The sequence below is a fragment of the Mirounga leonina genome, unplaced genomic scaffold (assembly GCF_011800145.1).
Source record: "Mirounga leonina isolate KUSES-001 unplaced genomic scaffold, KU_Mleo_1.0 Mir_175, whole genome shotgun sequence".
In the NCBI taxonomy this organism is placed as follows: domain Eukaryota; kingdom Metazoa; phylum Chordata; class Mammalia; order Carnivora; family Phocidae; genus Mirounga; species Mirounga leonina.
The window spans coordinates 12,379,212-12,399,613 of NW_023270453.1; the positions used below are offsets into that span (position 1 = coordinate 12,379,212).

Sequence of the window (20,402 nt, forward strand, 5' to 3'; positions counted from 1 at the left end):
GAGAGGGGGGAGGGTCAGAGGGAGAAGCAGACTCCCCGCCGAGCAGGGAGCCCGATGTGGGACTCAATCCCGGGACTCCAGGATCATGACCTGAGCCGAAGGCAGTCACTTAACCGACTGAGCCACCCAGGCGCCCCTGCATTTCCTTTTCTGCTGACTCAATAAATAAAACTTTATTAACATGAATCACCATTTACAATGTTATTTTTCATGTTTTGGCAGGCTATACCATGGAATTCCTTTAAATTGCAAATATTGCTAGTGCAGATTTTTTTTTTAAAGATTTTATTTATTCATTTGACAGAGAGAGACACAGCGACAGAGGGAATACAAGCAGGGGGAATGGAAGAGGGAGAAGCAGGTTTCCCATGGAGCAGGGAGCCCGATGCGGGGCTCGATCCCAGGACCCTGGGATCATGACCTGAGCCGAAGGCAGACGCTTAATGACTGAGCCACCCAGGCGCCCCATGCAGATTTTTTTTTTTTTAATTGGAGTATAGTTAACACTAGTAATGTAGAATTTTTTTAAAGAAATGATGTAAAAAATAATAAAATAAAATAAATGATTTAATTTATAGAAAGTTATCATAGTTATCAGGAATAAAGTTGGAGTGTGCAGTGCTATCTCTTTCCTGAAGCCCACCATCCATGCTGGCCACACTGAACTTATCTTTCTGGGTTGATATACGCCATCTATCCAGTAGCCAATGAGAATAGGAGCTCTATTCATGCCAATAAAGCCAAAAATTGTAAAAGTAAGAAAATCTTCTTCACCCTGGTGCATACAGATAGTCCCTATACTATATCTATAAACTTGGGTCCTGGGATGTTCTATCCTAATCTTCCTAAGGTCTTTATTTTGTTCTCGTTCTTTCATACTCTCTAGTCATTTGAATAAAACCCTTATCTACTTCCTTCTGATAGTTTTCCACAATAAAATCATTTTCTTATGTGACAGTCATGTATTGTTACACTCTTAAAAATATAGATTTCTTGTGTTTTCAAAAATATAAGCTCCTTTATGATACAGACTATTTTGAATACTTCAATTGTATTTACTGCAATTTTTATATACAGAAGTATTCAGAGAAAGCAATTGTATTTTATATTTAATTATATAAAGTAAACATAAAGTATGTACCTATGATGATTTGTAATATATTGCTCTTAGTGAGATTTTACTTTGTCAAATAGATCTCATATCTATAAACTAACACTGATAAAAATCTGTACAGATAAAAGGCTAGGAATAACGTGAGTGCTTATTTCTGGTCATAGTCTTCTGATGACTGTGAGCTTCTCATTAAAATTATTTTCACCAGTTTTGTATATTTCCTTTATGTCCTTGAAAACACTACATTTTTTTCTATAAGCTTTCTATGTGTCCTATCTACTTCTAATTTTCATAAATCACATATTTTAGCCTTTGCAACCCATGTTTTATTGCAATTGATTTAATAATTAGCTACATACATGTTGTTATTCTTCTTAGGTTTGAGACAAATTAGAAAAGTAGCATTTGTTTGTATTTTATTCCCAGTTTGAAGTCTTTCCACATATTGTTATTTTATATGTTTTGGAGAATGAAGGCTTGTCTACATAGTTGTAAACATGTTAGATTTTTTTTTTTTTTTACATTCTCATCCCTTATCTTAAAAAGAAAGTCTTATTACATAATCAATTTTCCTAAACAGTGCTTCCTGTTCAAATTGAATCTCTCTTAAAACCATTTCTTGTCCATAATCCACAAAGAAACAGCTTTTACTCTATGTACTCTAGTTAACCTATTTATTTATTTATTTTTATTATTATGTTCAATTAGCCAACATATAGTATAGTACATCATTAGTTTTTGATCCAGTTAACCAATTTAGCTATGCAGTATTGTTCAACAGAAAGTGCCAGTCTCTATATTATTATGATCTTGGGAACTTTCCTTAAAAGGTCAGTTTTTTAACCATATGTGCTAACGTTTTAGGTTATTTGCTTCCATGATATAGCAGAATTGCCAAAGCCCTTACCAATCTCTCCAGGAAATCTAATGCTACTTCTTAACCTGTCCTGTATTCTCTGACACTACCTAATTGCTATAATACCATGTTGTCTTATGGTGTAAGGTTTTAGAGAATCCTGTTTTCTCATTGAGGTGTCTGCTTTCCAGATCTCTAGCGTCTTGGTCCCTCTTCATCAGACTCTTTCCTACTTATTATTTACAACACAATTTAGGTATCTCCTCACCTCTGTGGTCCTATAACACCATTCGTTTACCTCTCTTACAGAAGAAAATATATTTTACTGAAATTATTTTCTTCTGTATCTGTCTCTGCTTCTTGAATGCAAGCTTTTTAGGAATAGGGACTGAACTTGTTAATTTCTGTACTCCCAACACTTAGCAGTTGTTCAGTATATGTTTGTTGAATTGAATTATATGTTAAACGTATCTCCATATTGAGTAAAACCTAAACAAAACATCACTAAGAAGGATAGGGAACGGTCCAGAATGTACAGTCATTCAGGGTGATATGTTTCAGTAGTTCTCAAGATTATCTGAATGAAGGAGCACCTGGAACTCGTGATGTTTTTTGGGAAAAATTACACAGATAATTACATCTGCCTTCCAGTTTATTCCTCATTAAGCTACACGTTGTTTTTACATTATGATCTCGGAGAAATGCAACATAAACAAGGTAAGCCCTTGAACCCAATGATTGTCCTAACTTACTGCTTGGGGAGAGGTTCTGGGCAATAGGCAGAGGCTGACGGTTTCCCTGGGTTGAGCAAATGGAGTGTGGGGAGTCTAGAGAGGCAGAGGGAGGTTGAGTTATAGGGTAGAACACCAGAGAAGAGGGAGGTGTACAGAGTGAGAGGAAGACCCAGAGATTGGAAGAGATTGTCTTTAGCTGAGTACTGATCTATTCACGCATCTGAAGAAACTACTGGAGGCCAAGGACAGGACCGTCAGAAAAGGAGAATCATTAGTGGGGCCCATGTATGGCCAGGAATAGGTCATATTTCATAAGTGAGCATGAAAAATGTTCTAATTCAAGGGGTATTGGTTAGAATGGTTGCAAGAGTATTGTACCAGTAGTAAGACACCATTAAACATGTAACTGTTGTTTCTGAAGGAGAAGAGATAGAAAGGGTAGGGAAAAAATGTTTGAATAAATAATGGCCAGTAATTTTCTAAATTTGATATAAACTATAAACCTAATTTTTCAAGAAATTCAATGAATTTGAGGCATGAGGAACATAAAGAAATCTGCACTAAGAACCATCGTATCATGTTGCTTATGACAACTCTCATGGTTCATCTCCCACTCCGATTCCCCCCCCCTTTCATTTTTCCTTTCCTTCTAATGTGCTCCGTGCTATTCCTAATGTTCCACAAATAAGTGAAACCATATGATAATTGACTTTCTCTCCTTGACTTATTTCACTTAACATAATCTGCTCCAGTCCCATCCATGTTGATGTAAAAGTTGGGTATTCATCCTTTCTGATGGCTGAGTAATATTCCATTGTATATATGGACCACATCTTCTTTATCCACTCATCTGTTGAAGGGCATCTTGGTTCTTTCCACATTTTGGCTATTGTGGACATGGCTGCTCTGAACATTGGGGTGCATATGGCCCTTCTTTTCACTACATCTGTGTCTTTGGGGTAAATACCCAGGAGTGCAATTGCTGGGTCATAGGGTAGCTCTATTTTTAATTTTTTGAGGAACCTCCACATTGTTTTCCAAAATGGCTGTACCAACTTGCATTCCCACCAACAGTGTAAGAGGATTCCCCTTTCTCCACAACCTCTCCAACATTTGTCGTTTCTTGCCTTGTCAATTTTTGCCATTCTAACTGGTATAAGGTGGTATCTCAGTGTGGTTTTGATTTGAATTTCCGTGATGGCTAAGGATGATGAACATTTTTTCATGTGTCTGTTAGCCATTTGTATGTCTTCTTCGGAGAAGTGTCTGTTCGTGTCTTGTGCCCATTTTTCGACTTGATTATTTGATTTTTGGGTGTTGAGTTTGAGAAGTTCTTTATAGATTTTGGATACCAGCCCTTTATCTGTAGTGTCATTTGCAAATATCTTCTCCCATTCTGTGGGTTGCCTCTTTGTTTTGTCGACTGTTTCCTTTCTGTGTAGAAGCTTTTTATCTTGATGAAGTCCCAAAAGTTCATTCCCCCTTTTGTTTCACTTGCCTTTGGAGATATATCTTGAAAGAAGTTGCTGTGGCTGATGTTGAAGAGGTTACTGCCTATGTTCTCCTCTAGGATTTTGGTGGATTTCTGTCTCACATTGAGGTCTTTCATCCATTTTGAGTTTATCTTTGGGTAGGGTGTTAGAGAATGGTCGAGTTTCATTCTTCTGTATATAGCTGTCCAATTATCCAAGTACCATTTATTGAAGAGACTGTCTTTTTTCCATTGCATATTTTTTCCTGCTTTGTTGAAGATTATTTGACCATAGAGTTGAGGGTCCATATCTGGGCTCTCTATTCTGTTCCATTGGTCTATATGTCTGTTTTTGTGCCAGTATTATGCTGTCTTGGTGATCACTGCTTTGTAATATAGCTTGAAATTGGGCAACATGATGCCACCAGCTTTGTTTCTCTTTTTCAACATTTCTTTGGCGATTCGGGGTCTTTTCTGATTCCATACAAATTTTAGGATTATTTGTTCTAGCACTTTGAAAAAAGTCATTGGGATTTTGATCGGGATGGCATTGAAGGTATAGATTGCTCTGGGTAGCACAGACATTTTAACAATGTTTATTCTTCCGATCCATGGGCATGGAATGTTTTTTCATCTTTTTGTGTCTTCTTCAATTTCTTTCATGAGCATTCTGTAGTTCCTATAGATCCTTTACCTCTTTGGTTAGGTTTATTCCAAGGTATCTTATGGTTTTTGATGCTATTGTAAATGGAATCATTTCTCTACTTTCTCTTTCTACAGTTGCACTGTTAGTGTATAAGAAAGCAACTGATTTCTGTGCATTGATTTTGTATCCTGCCACATTACTGAATTGCTGTATGAGTTCTAGTAATTTGGGGGTGGAGTCTTTTAGATTTTCCACATAAAGTATCATCTCATCTGCGAAGAAAGAGATTTTGACTTCTTCTTTGACAATTTGAATACCTTTTATTTCTTTTTGTTGTCTGATTGCTGCTGCTAGGACTTCTAGTACTATGTTGAACAGTAGTGGCAAGAGTGGGCATCCTTGTCATGTTCCTGATCTTAAGGGAAAGGCTCTCAGCTTTTCCCCATTGAGGGTATTTGCTGTGGGTTTTTCATAGATGGATTTTATGAACTTGAGGAATGTTCCCTCTATCCCTATAGTCTGAAGAGTTTTAATAAGGAAAGGATGCTGTATTTTGTCAAATGCTTTTTCTGCATCAATTGAGAGGACCACATAGTTCTTCTCTCTCCTCTTATTAATGCATTCTATCACATTGGTTGATTTGCGAATGTTGAACCACCCTTGCATCCTGGGGATAAATCCCACTTGGTCATGGAGGATGATCCTTTTAATGTACTGTTGGATTCTATTAGCTAGGATTTTGTTGAGAATTTTGGAATCCATATTCATCAGGGATATCAGTCTGAAATTCTCCTTTTTGATGGGGTCTTTGCCTGGTTTGGGTATTAATGTAATGCTGGCCTCATAGAATGAGTCTGGAATCTTTCCTTCTGTTTCTATTTTTTGAAACAGCTTCAGGAGAATAGGTATTATTTCTTCTTTGAATGTTTGGTAGAATTCCCCAGGGAATCCATCAGGCCCTGGACTCTTGTTTTTTGGGAGGTTTTTGATCACTGCTTCAATCTCGTTACTGGTTATTGGCCTATTTGGGTTGTCAGTTTCTTCCTGTTTCAGTCTTGGCAGTTTATAGGTTTCTAGGAAGGCATTTATTTCTTCCAGGTTGCTTAATTTATTGGCATATAGTTGTTGATAATAATTTCTAATAATTGTTTCTATTCCCTTCATGTTAGTCATGATCTCTCCCCTTTCATTCATAATTTTATTAATTTGGGTCCTTTCTCTTTTCTTTTGGATAAGTCTGGCCAGTTGTTTATCTATCTTATTAATTCTTTCAAAGAACCAACTTCTAGTTTCATTGATCTGATCTACTGTGTTTCTGGTTTCTATTTCATTGATCTCTGCTCTAATCTTAATTCATTTCTCTTCTAATGCATGACTTAGGCATCATTTGTTGCTTTTTCCTAGCTCTTTTAGGTGTAAAGTTAGTTGGTGAATTCGGGATTTTTCTATTTTTTTGAGTGAGGCTTGGATGGCTATGTATTTCCTCCTTAGGACCGCCTTTGCAGTATCCCAGAGATTTTGGACTGATGTGTTTTCATTCTCATTGGTTTCCATGAGTTGTTTAAGTTCTTCTCTATTTCTTGGTTGACCCAAACATTATTGAACAAAGTGGTCTTTAGCTTCAAAGTGTTTGAATTTCTTCCAAATTTTTTCTTGTGAATGAGTTCCAGTTTTAAAGCATTATGGTCTGAGAAGATGCAGGGAATAATCTCAATCTTTTGGTATCAGTTGAGACCTGATTTGTGACCCAGTATGTGGTCTATTCTGGAGAAAATTCCATGTGTGTTCAAAAAGAATGAGTATTCTGTTGTTTTAGGGTGGAATGTTCTGTATATATCTATGAGGTCCATCTGGTCCAGTGTGTCATTCAAAGCTCTTGCTTCTTTGTTGATTTTCTGCTTAGATGATCTGTCTATTGCTGAGAGTGGAGTATTGAGGTCTCCTACAATTAACGTATTTTTATCAATATGACTCTTTATTTTGGTTAATAGTTGGCTTATGTAGATGGCTGCTCCCATGTTGGGGGCATAGATATTTACAGTTGTTAGATCTTCTTGTTGGATAGACCCTTTAAGAATGATATAATGTCCTTCTGTGTCTCTAATTACAGTCTTTAGCTTAAAATCTAATTTGTCTGATATTAGAATTTCTCCCCCAGCTTTCTTTTGAGGTCCGTTGGCATGGAAGATGGATCTCCATCCCTTCACTTTCAGTCTGCATGTATCTTTAGGTTCAAAATGAGTCTCTTGTAGACAGCATATGGACGGGTCCTGTCTTTTCATCCAGTCTGCAACACTGTGCCTTTTTATGGGAGCATTTAGGCCATTCATGTTGAGAGTGATTATTGAAAGATATGAATTTACTGTCATCATGTTGCCTGTGAAGACCTTGTTTTTATAAATTGTCTCTATAAATTTCTGTTCTATATCACTCTTGGGGTCTTTCTCCTATAGAACCCCCCTTAATATTTCTTGCAGGGCTGGCTTAGTGGTCACATACTCTTTCAGTTTCTGCTGGTCTTGGAAGCTCTGCATCACTCCAACCATTCTAAATGACAGCCTTGCTGGATAAAGTATTTTTGGCTGCATGTTCTTCTCGTTTAGTAACCTGAAGATGTCTTGCCAGCCCTTTCTGGCTTGCCAGGTCTCTGTGTATAGGTCTGATGTTATTCTGATGTTCTTCCCTCTGTACAAAATGAATCTCTTCCCTCTAACTGCCCTTAAGATGATTTCCTTGGTTCTAAGATTTGAGAGTTTTATCATTCCATGCCAGGGCATTGGCCTATTTTCCTTGATCTTGGGATCTTGTAGCAGAGGCTCCTCTCTACCTCTGTAGATGTATGTTTGTTTCCTTCCCCATATTAGGGAAGTTCTCAGCTATGAATGTTTGTTTCATTCCCCAGATTAGGGAAGTTCTCAGCTATGATTTGCTCAAATATATCTTCTAGTCCTCTCTCTCTCTCCACCCCCTCAGGGATCCCAATAATTCTGACATTGGAACATTACATGGTGTCACTTATTTCTCTGATTCTATTTTCATGGATTTTGAGTTGTTTTTCACTGGCCTCCTCTTTTTCCTTCTTCTCTATTAATTGGTCTTCTAGATCACTAATTCATTTCTCTGCCTCGTTTATCCTAGCTGTTAGATTATCTAGATTAGATTGGATCTCACTGATAGCATTTTTAAGTTCTGCTAGTTCAGCTTTCATTTCTGCCCTTAGAGACTCTATGTTGCTATTAATCAATTTCTCCATTCTAGCTATTGTCTCGACAATTGCTACCCTAAATTCCGTCTCTGACATCTTGGTTATATCTGTATCCATTTGTAAATCTGTGGCAGAAGTCACAGTCTCTGAGTCTTTCCTATTTTGGGGGTTCCTCCTCCTAGTCATTCTGTTGAGCGGTGGTTGAAGGAATGTACAGAGCCCAAATTATTGACCACAACCCAAGCAAGATTCACCTGTTTTCTAGGGACCTTAGAGTTGCCAGCTTCTTGTTCTCCCAGCCTGTCTTCTGGGGGAGGGGCCTGCTGCACTGTTATTCAGTCAACCCTGTTTGGGCAGAGTTGGCAGGAGATGGGCTCAGTGAAAACCAGTTTTTTGGGGCTTTTGTTCTCTGGTGGCTTTCCCTGGTGGCTTTCTGCATCTCTTCTGAGAGTCAGAGCAGAAGAGATCTTTTCCAACCCTCTGCCTCAGAGCAGAGAGATCGCAGTCTCATTGAACTCTCCAGGCCACACTATCTCCGTTTCTGTCCATGCTGCTATAAACTGCAGTGTCCTGGCTTGTGTACCCCTCAATAGCGCTCCTAGTCCTTGCCTCCAGGCCAGGCATGTCTCTGCCTTTTGTGCTTCTAAAACTGCCAGCCATCCCCAGTTCACTCGCACGGTCCCGCTGCTCCGGGTTTCCATCCGGGGGCTGCTCTAAAGTCCTTTCCTCATTGCTACTGTTCTGCGAGTCTGTGCCCTGTCCCCAGCGTGGGAGGCTTTCACTCACCAGCTGTGTAGGATCCCCACGGCTCCCTCCCCCTTCTGCTTATCTTCCGATATGTGCCTGTGGAATCATGGCTCCCTGCTTCATACTTTAAAACCAACCGCCTGTGATATTCTGTTTGTAGAGATCCAGATCTATCTTCTTACATCTCTGGCTGATTTCGTAGGTGTTCAGAGTGGTCTGGTAGATATCCAGCTCAATTCTGGGACCTGTTTGTAATAGAGTCCCCTACTCTTCTGCCATCTTTTTCTCAACCACAGATACGCAGATACTGTAACCTTGCTGCTTCAGTGGTTGTTGAAGGTCTGTCTGTAGCTTAAATCTGAAACTTAAGGGAAAAAAATCCAGTTTGTTTTGTTAGCTTTCTGATATAATTTTAATGGCTAATAACTTTTATGACCCAAGCCATCATATTTATAATAGACTGTATCCTTATGTATAATTTTAATTGCATTATATTAACATATAATATAAATAATGCAAATATAACTACAATTTATATAATATATATAATTACATATATAATTATAATAGTATAAATATGATTAAAATAGAATTTAATTATATAATATATTATTCTAATTAACAATTATTTCCATATTTATTACTTAAATTTGTTAAAAATGATGTCATTTCCTATTTATATTTTAGAGTCAGTATTGCATTGGGGGAATTTACAACTATAGGTTTGTAGAAACAATACAGTATTAAGAAACGATATATGTATTTTTATTTACCCTATTGTGCCATTTTATAAAGTATGTGGGCTTCATTTATGGAGAAGTCTACTTTCATTGAACCATTTCTTCTTTGTTAGTAGAAAGTCCACAGTTTCAGATGCTTCTCTTTATTATCTTTGGCCAAATAATGAGTCATCTTAAGCACAACTGATACAAAGACCCCATGAGTTATTTACATTTTGTAGACTGATGAAATAACCTTCCTTCTGGTTTTTATTTTATCTGGCAACATGCCTGGGATGATAGGTTCTACATAGAAGTAAGAGATATGTTTTATTACCTGCTTTTTCCATAATGTATATTAGGAACCCAAAGTAGAAACTTTATGGAAACACCAACAACTAAGCTGACATAAACCACAGTGACTTATATAAAAGCATCTCCTGCACAGATGAACTGCTCTTGAATACAGAAGACTGATTGCAGTTCCGGACAGTCAGGATGGGAATTGTATCTGTGATAATAATGGCACAAGGTAGACAGAAGCTATTTTTAAAAGAACTGCTTGGAGGCCAGAGAGTTACTCCCGAGAGGCGGAAAAAAATCAGCATTTCCATCTTCAGTTTTGAGTGTGGAGCTCTGACTTTTCCAGCCTGCAAACAGTAAAAGCTAAACCTATGCATATTAGTAAAAATATGCCTCAGAGAATAGCAGGGGAAAAATGCAGCCAAACTCTTCTCCATAGTGCATCATTTATAAATCTGTGGTTAACATCTGAACAGCTTCATGTGGCAAGGAGAAAACCCCTTACATACAAAGAGAACTTATAACTAATTATGCTCAGTCTGTTGCATTGTTACCAGTCATTGCTTCTGAACAATGCATGCTCCTAACAACTATCCAAGTCATACATAATGCATTGTAGATTGGAAAACACATACCCAAACTAGTCATATTAAATCCACAACTCAAAATATAAACTTTGGTTTATTCACATCTCTCTACTTCTGACATTAGGGTTCCAATTTTATTCATTTATTTGCAGACACAGGCTTATCTGTTGATCTTCAGAAGTAAAGATCCTTTCTCCAAGCAACAAGAACAAACAAAAAAGCAAAAAACCAAACAAAAATACTTTACCCTGAACTAAACTTCACTTCTTCCAAATAAGTTTGATGTGAGGTAATCTCATTACTCTATAAATGATCCCTTTCCTTCTCAAAGCTCACATCAAATAGCAAGAAACATCTGTGAACAGAGAGGAGAATAATTAGGGATCTAGGGAGAATTTCATAAACATAGCACAACATTCAGCCTATGCATCTCAAAGACTCAGGGAACTGTTCATTCAATAGAGTAATATCCTTTATTCAGTGTCATCCTTTCCTCTCTTTCTGGAGAAATCACTGCTGTTAAAATGCTTAATCTCCTTTGAAATAGACATATTGAAGCCAACATCAGAGTTAAAAGCGAAGATTGATAGTGCCTGTCAGAAAAATGAGGCATTTAAAAGTCAGGCATTGAACAGGGGTACTTTGTGTGTGGCTCTGTTGTTCTGGGGGCTGGATGTGGTAGAATAAGAAACACCGCAACCTCTTCTAAATCTGAAGCTGAGTTTTCTGTGCTCTTTTCACTCTTTAACAATTGAAAAGAACTTTGGGTTTGTTTAAATCAGAGCATTGTAATAGTAATAAACATTTGTTGAGTACCTACATTTTCAGCTGTAAACACAACCTAAACAAGCATGCATCAAACATATTAACTATTTGCTTTAAAAATCATATTATCTACTAGTCACTGGCCTATTTTGGCCATCATTACCCTTACAGATAGACTTCTTGAAAGAAGGTTTCCATTCATTTATTCCAATTACTTCTCACTCATTCTTCAGTCTACTACAGTTGAGCTTCTGTGTCCCAAACTAAAATCCAAATGATCAATTTTTCAAATACAATTGGTGTTCTTAGATCCTGATAGGTATAAAATTGCACTAGTACTACACAATTCAGGAGTGTTTTCCCTTCACATTCTCACTCCTCTTGCCACCTCTGACTTAAACACTCTCAGTTATTTGGTAGCTATCTTCCCATTCCTCTGACTACCCATTTATATATGCTTATATGTAACACAGGTAGACAAACTGCTTTCCATCCTTGGCCTTCTAATCCCTTAAGGTACCTAGCACATCAGTGTAGGGGGGTCTATTTCATTCTTTCTAATGACTGTGATGTGGATGCTCCATGAGGTATATAATCTCTCTTTTGCTGATGAACATTGAAGTTATTAACACTTCATCATTTTTAAACATTTCAGTGAGCATTATTGTATGGGGTTGGTGAGTCAGAGGTAATGCACTTTAAAAAATGACAGATATTGCCCAGTCCCAATAAAGTAAACTTTTCTCACTGACAACATATAAGAATGTGCATCCATATTCCTTCCTGGGAAACATACTTCTTTGTCTCATGGCAAAAAATGTCTTCATCCCATGATTATTAGTGAGACTGGCCATCCTTTCATGTATTTACTCACTATATTATGTGAGTAATATCTTTGCAAAATTTCTTATAGCATAATTTGCCAATCATATTGAGACTGATGTTGGAGATTTTAATTTTAAGGACCATAATCTTTTATTTTTTATGTATTGCAAATATTTCTTACATGATGCTGTTGATTTTGAAGATTTTAATGTTATATCATGTTGGACATGAGTTTCTTAAATGTTATATAATCATATATGACAGTCTTTCCCTTCATGATACTTGGACTATGTGACTTGCTTCTGAAGGTCATAAAATATTACTTTGTAGGTTATTCTGCTTTTCTAGTTCTTTAACCCATCAGGACATTACTTTTATATGTTTATATTTACAAGTCATATATGTAAAATATACATATATATGAAATCAGCATTCTCTTTTTTCTCCAAATGGAAAGACAATATCCTAAAACATTTATTGAATTATTTATAATTGCTTAATGGTTATTAATATTATCTTTATTATAAAAAACAGCATATGTCATAGGCCTATTTATGAGCACTCCATTTTTTTTGTGCTGACTGCTTGTTTATGTCTGCTTGAATATTATGTTATTTCATTTTTTACATTTTAATACCTCATTTTCATAACTAGCAGAATATGATCATCATGCTATTATTTTCCAATATTGATTGACTCTTTTAATGTTCTTTTTTTTTAATTTAATCTCACACCACTCACAAAAGTTAACATGAAAAAAATAGAATGACCATATGATCCACCAAGCCTACTTCTGGATTGCTATCCAAAGGAAACAAAAACAGGATCTCAAAGAGGTATTTGTTGTTCCATGTCCATTACAGCATTATTCACAATAGCCAAGATATGGAAACAACCTAAGTGTCTATTAATGGGTGAAGGGATAAAGAAATTGTGGTATATGTATGCAGTGGAGAATTATTCAGCCATGAGTAAGGAGGAAATTTTGTCATTTGCAACAGAGTGGATGGACCTTGAAGACATTATTCTAAGTTAAATAAGTCAGACAAGGAAAGACAAATAGCAAATGTTCTCACTTATATGGAATTTTAAAAAGCCAAACTCATAGACTGTTACAAGGGCCTGAGGGGCTGAGAATGAGGATATGTTGTCAAAGGATACAAATTTGCAGTTATAAGATGAATAATTCTGGTGACCTAACATACAGTGTGGTGATTGTAGTTAGTAATATTTTACTAAATATTTTCTAAGAGAGTAGATCTTAAATATTCTCAGCACACACGTACACACATACAAAGGTAATTATGTTATATGATGGAGGTGTTAGTTAATGCTACCATGGTAATCATTTTGCAATATATAGTGTATCAAATCAAGACTTTGTATACCTTAAATTTATACAGTGTTATATGTCAGTTATAGCTCAATGAAGCTGGACAAAGGAAAAAAAAAAATCTTTCCCTCAAAGAGAGAGGGCAGGGGAGATTGAGAGAGCCATAAACCCAATTTCTGGATTTCTCACCATTTGAAAGAAATTGTATTTACTAACTGAATCTGAGATTTTGCTCAAGATAGAAGCTGTGCCTTTATTTTCAAACTGTCTTCTTCAGCTCAACATGTCAATAAGAAATATTGAATATTAGATATTCAAAACTTACTGGGCATGGAGAGTACATTGGTCCCATAGAATGAACTAAAAAAAAAAAGTCAGTGCAAAAGATAAAGATAAACTTACATCTATAAAAGTATGGGATGATAATTTGTTACTTACATTCATAAAGATTACTATTTTGTATTTTTTTCCAGTTTTTTTTATTATTATGTTATGTTAATCACCATACATTACATCATTAGTTTTTGATGTAGTGTTCCATGATCCATTGTTTGCATGTAACACCCAGTGCTCCATGCAGAACGTGTCCTCTTTAATACCCATCACCAGGCTAACCCATCCCCCCACCCCCCTCCCCTCTGAACCCTCAGTTTGTTTCTCAGAGTCCATAGTCTCTCATGGTTCGTCTCCCCCTCCAATTTCCCCCCCTTCATTTTTCCCTTCCTGCTATCTTCTCCTTTTTTTTTTTAAATTTTTTTAAATTTTGTATTATTTTTTAAATGTAGCATTAATTTGCCTTGAAGTATCTCTGTCATATGGTTGTTCATCAATCTGATATTCATCAAAGGAATAGAATACTTCTACATAAGTAGTCTGGGAAGTTGGGGTAGCTGCTCCTGTCTATTCACTGTTTTACTTACTGAGTTCCCTCCCACTTCCCCTCTGATCCAGTTTCTACACTCACTGCCTTTTAGGATGACCCAACTATCATTTCAGCAATGCTGTGACAGCCTTATTTAAAGATATTCGTTTCGCCTTCTCCTCCTAATTTTTCGATGGAAATGTATGCTTCTCAGGGTCACGGGGGATCCTCAAGCCAGACCTAGGAAGCCTTTGCTGCCAATCATTAATCTGCCAGTGCAGATGTACTAGAGCCAGCAGACTCGTGGTCTTGTAGGTGGAGCTCTGAGAGCCCTGAGAAGGTGAGCGTGGTGAAGGAGCAAGGTTTCTGGGGATCTGAGGGCTCTGCCTGGCTTGGCAAGGAGGGCCAAATAATTACTGGAATAAATTTAAAAGAAGCTGTGGTATTTCCTGCAAGAGAAATTGCTCTCTCAGCTCCTACCTTCATAGTATTATTGGCTACCAGATTAAGGCTTAAAGGCCTATACAGTCCTTCGATTTTGGAAGTTTTCCCTCAATACGGCTTAGCTTATTTCCCACATCTGCATTTTCTAGGAATAAACAGTTCATCGTGTTCTACTTCAGATGTCTGCATAGCCTGCCTGCATCCACACCCAATAACCATAACCAGATTTGCTAAATGGATAAAGAAGGCTTCTGGAAGGATTTTTCAAGGCATCAGGTGAAAACATTTAAAAGCCAATAGACTCAGTAAACAGGAATGTCAGTTCCTCTGACACCCCAGGGTATCCACACCCCTGAAGAAATTTGTAATTGTGAAACAAAAGCTCAAAGAGCATAGGATGCAATGACAAAAACTGTCACTATCTCCCACCAGCCAAACAGGTGAAGGGAGTCCACTTTACTTGGTCTGCTCCCCACACAAAGCAAGGGTGTTGCCAAATAGAAAATGACAGAGAAAAAACATTCTTTAGTTTTATTACTTTGCCTCATGATTCCATACACCGAGTTTTTATGGGAAAAGAGTAGGAATGTGTGAAGAAGGACTGGGGATGGTGATAAAAAATCAGAAGCTTAATGATTATAGTATCCGCATCTGAGCATTGCTGTGCCCGCCAGCCTCCCAGTTGCACTTAGAAGTCACGGGAGATGAGGGACCTCTGATTCTGAGAAAAGCTAGTCAGGTTTAGCTTGTTTCTTCTCACCACTGTGCACTAATTCTGCAAAATTCGATAACAGAACAAGCTCTGCACTGACAGTGCATAGGCAAGCTGAGCTATTCCAGTTGAGGACCAAACAGACCAATCCCAAAAGGGATTGCTTTTCCTTTTATCGACAGGATGGGAAAGATTTATTGCAATGTTGAAATAAATTGTTGAAAATCTATTTCTTAAGAAGTCTATGGTGATCTTTGTCAGTCTGACTTCTGCGTGCACAAGAATGCAAAAACTCTGTACAGAACTGACTATTAATAGAACAAACATGACTTGTTTTTTAAATTCTCCTTTAGTTTAACCTTGTCTTTTTTTTTTTTTTTAACACAATTTGGATACTTGCCTTCAAGGATTGAAAAAATAAGCCAGCGATTTCCTTCCAGAGAAGTCTTGAAAGGTCTTCAATAGAGTTTAGCTTTCTAGTATGCCACTAATTAACATTAACTCTTGGGTATTCTTCAGAAAAAGTATTCTTAAATTATAGAGGTGCTGCTACATGTGAAGGTTTGTTTATTTAGGTCTTAAATTTCTATAAAACATCACTCTTGGAAAATGTCAGTGTATTGATTATCTTCCCCCAAATGATACCATCCCCTTTTATTAGACAATGTCTAGGAGGCAATGAAAATTTATCTTATCTTATGTGACATTCAGAAAAACAGTCTAGAAAACTAGGAGAAAAAAATCCAAGAGCTATTTAAAGCAATGGTATGTGGCCTTAATAATCACTTATATCAGTTCTGCAACTGCACACACATTTCTTGGTCCTAAACTTTTGCTTTAGTTAATAAAATCACTGAAATTAGATTAAGATTAGATATCATATCATATTCCTGTACCAATTGGTACAATTCCTTTTTAACCACTGGCCGATATCAATAAATGTTAGCTTATGTTAGTTGGGGAAAGCTGAAGAAAAAAAGTAATAATGAAACTGAAAATCAAAGAATGTTAAAGTATCAAGCATGATATGAATGATCAAAGTGACTTCATCTTTGCTTTTGGAAGTCTGATTTATCAGAATTTGTGGTGAGGTCCTCTTAATGGTGCTGGTAATCACAATGGATGCAATAATAAAAGGGGATGAAGTGTTCCCACTAAGATGTAGAAGAGAGGAATTAAATTAACCAAAATCTAGGTTGGATCCAAGCCCTCCCATGTACAACCTTATGCTTATATACCTGAAGCTTGAAATCAGAGACCAAGTACAGCAGAGGAAATCCTTTTCTTCACCAATTCTCTCTGCCTTAGCCTTAGCTGGCTTACCTAGCACTTTTTTTTTTTTAAATCAAATTATACAGGAGTAGTTGTAAATTTAGATTCCTATAATGGGTTGAATTGTGTTTACCTGAAATTCATATAAACCTCAGGATGTGACCTTATTTGGAAATGGGGTTCTTGAAGATGTAGTTAGTTAAGATGAAGTCACACTAGACTAAGATTGGTTTCTAATGCTTATAAAAAAGGAAACTTTGGACACAGGCATATATGCAGGGGAGAGCATCTGCAAACCTCTAGAAGCTTAGAGGAAAGGTATGGAAGAGATTCTCCCTCACAGCCCTCAGGAGGATCCAACCTTGCTGACCTCTTGATCTCAAACTTCTAGGTTCCAGAACTGAGACGATACGTTTCCGATGGTGAAGCCACTTACTAGGTGGTACTTTGTTTTTATTTTTGTTTTTTTTTTTTTAAGATTTTATTTATTTATTTGACAGAGAGAGAGATAGCGAGAGCAGGAACACAAGCAGGGAGAGTGGGAGAGGGAGAAGCAGGCTTCCTGCCGAGCAGGGAGTCCTATGTGGGACTCGATCCCGGGACCCTGGGATCATGACCTGAGCCGAAGGCAGACGCTTAATGACTGAGCCACCCAGGTGCTCCTAGGTGGTACTTTGTTAAGGAAGCCCTAGAAAACTAGTAAGCTCTTAGATTCTCTGTATCACATTTCCCAAATTTACCTGATCATCAGAATTTTTTGTGCAACTTTTAAAAATACAGATTCCGGTGGAAACTTTCACAACAGATTCCAGTTCAATATGTTTGGGGTGGGCCTGGAAATCTTTATTACAATAAAAACACAACCAAACTAAAAAACTCTCATCAGTGATTCTGCTGCAGAGTTAGATTTGAAAATTTCTACTCACGGAAACAGTATTAAGAGAAGTTTACAAATGACCAAAAAAAAAGGGGTTCTAATTTTTCTCTAATTTCTTGGTGAGGTTAAAAAATATATATGTTATTTTTATCTCTGGGCCTTAATTATCTCTTTTGCAAAAGGGGAAGGTTGGACCTTATTGTAAAAGGCAGAAATTTGTAGTCAGAGGTCCTCTCATTAATATTTCTTACCTATTTTGATCAATAATAAGAATATGTACAATGTTTTCAGAGACAGCCATTGTTCAGTGGGTTGTGCTGGCTTTGCTGGGGTTGGTCTGCCTCCCCTCCCCAAAAGCCAGCCCCTCCTTAGAGCTAGGACAGGGGGACGGTCCCTGGGCAGGCAACCATGAGCAAATGGAAGGCATGGCCAGAGATGCTCAATGGGAAATCACCCACATGCTCACAGAACTTGCAGACTTCGAGAAGAACGTGAACCAGGCCATCCACAAGTGCAATGCTTACAGAAAAAGCAGCATCTGTGATAGCAAAGTACCCATACAAAATAAAATGTGGAGCAGAAGCTAAGAAATTGCCTGGAGTAGGAACAAAAGTTGCTGAAAAGATTGATGAATTGTTAGCGACTAGAAAATTGTGTAAGCTGGGAAAGATTCAGCAGGATGATACGAGTTCATCCGTCAATTTCCTGACTCAAGTTAATGGCATTGGTCCATCTGCTGCAAGGAAGTTTGTAGATGCAGAAATTAAAGCCTTAGAAGATCTCAGGAAAAAAAAAATGAAGATAAGTGGAACCATCATCTGTGAATTGGGCTGAAATATTTTGATGAATTTGAGAAAAGAATTTATCCTGAAGAAATGTGACAAGTGTAAGCCATTGTACTAATTGAAGTTTAAAAACTGAATTCTGAATTCCTTGCTACAGTCTGCGGCGGGTTTCCGCAGAGGTGCACAGTCCATTGGTGACATGGATGTTCTTCTGATCCATCCAAACTTTACTTCTGAATCCACCAAACAGCCAAAGCTGTTACATCGTGTTGTGGAGCAGTTACAGAAGGTCCATTTTATTACAGATGTTGTCAAAAGGTGAAACAAAGTTCAGGTGTTTGCCAGCTTCCCAGTAAAAATGATGATAAGGAGTATCCACAAAGGAGAATTGATATAAGGTTGATATCCAAGGATCAATAGTACTGTGGTGTTCTCTGTTTCACTGGGAGTGATATTTTCAATAAGAATATGAGAGCTCATGCCCTTAAAAAAGGGCTTCACAATGAGGAATACACAGTCCATCCCTGAGGAGTCACTGGAGTTTCTGGAGAACCTCTGCCAGTGGATAGTGAGAAAGACATCTTTGACTACATCCAGTGGAAATACCAAGAACCCAAGGATCAAAGTGAAGGAGGTCTGTTCTTCATTCCAGGCACAGCTTAACTCAACAGGAGTCTTGATTTATTTCTTAACCTTTGCTTTGTAAGGATCTCTGGTGTTTTTAAATGATTGTTTCTTCTTCTTGCTTTAACTTGCACTGTAGTCAGTAAAGCTTCTTGTACTATTTTAAAAAAGAAAGAATATGTACAGTGTTTCATCCATCATCATGCAAGTGACAGTTAGTAACCACCATTTTGCTTCATAGGTCAGGTTCCCCATGAAACAGACTCAGTTGAAGTACAGGTGGCTTATTAGAGGATGAAGAAATCAGGATGGGCAGAGGGAGAGGTAGAACTTTCACGGAGACCAACTCTGCTGGTCTGTGTGGCTTGCCTGGGGAGATGAGCCTCTGGTCACCCAGCATTTTTCAGGTCATGGCCACTGCATTTCTCCCTTTACCATAATAATTGGACAGAGGAATGTCAAGAATTGTCCTCTGGGAATCCCCTGGATTCCTGAGTGATACACCACAGTACTTGCTACCCATTGTTCTTAAGATTGTTTTCTTTTTATTTTTTTTCCTGACATTGGTATGTATGTATATGATTTTTGTATTCCCTACTCTTTTTATAATAAACGTGTGAAAAAGACCATAGTTACTATATGTGAAGTTTTCATAGGAGAAACATTTGAAGATTCCTCCCATTACGTTTCTCTTATGTAAATGTGAAGAATGTTGTGGTAAGCTAGCTACATTCCCAATTTCTTGGTAGTGAAAATGAAGTCAGGCAGCAAAAACTGGAGGACTGTCACTTGTCACATGAGAGAAAGATTTTTTTTTCTCATTTTTATACAGTCTTTATCCAGAACTAATTTTGGAGCTTGCTGGGAAAGATTCAAGCACTAGCACCCATTGTGAGAGATGTCACACCAATTTTTTAAAATCCTAATTTTGCATGCTAGAGTGTCTGTCTTAAACTATCCCAGGATCCAGGAGTGACATAGCTACTCAAGTTCAGATACCCATAATAAACATCAACATTAAGGTCCTTTAATTCCATATCCTTTATGTTTTAGATAGAATTCTCTATCAGGGCACCACGATCACCAGTGATAAGGGAAAGGAAATGTGACCCAAACAATTCAAGTATTTTGTTCTTTATGTTTTATCTTCTCTGCATTTGAGAAGTACATTCTGTCTTATAAGGCCTCAAAGACTCTAAGCGATTGGTTTATCACTCTGTCATGTTGGCAAAGTTTATTTCCAAATGTAACAAGAAAACACATGATTAAATGTTACAATAAATACGAACTATGTTCCCTAGTGAAAATGAAACATCTTTGTGTATACTATCCTAATCATTTCTCTCAAGGCTCCTTTTAGCATTTTATCAATCTGAAGTTTAAAACCAGTGGTGAATCTCAATCTTGATCTTCGCATGTGGTTTTATGAGGAAGAGTTGCTTTTGTGGGTTACGTTACTGAATGCAAATTACAAGCGAGGTGTGTTCCAAAATATCCTCTTGCTAACCATACATTTCATGC

General features: G+C 37.3%; 1 pseudogene; it reads left to right on the forward strand.

Moving 5' to 3' along the window:
• Window positions 1-17,880: 17,880 nt before the first annotated feature.
• Window positions 17,881-18,920, forward strand: LOC118021963 (annotated as a pseudogene).
• The last annotated feature ends 1,482 nt before the right edge of the window (window positions 18,921-20,402 follow it).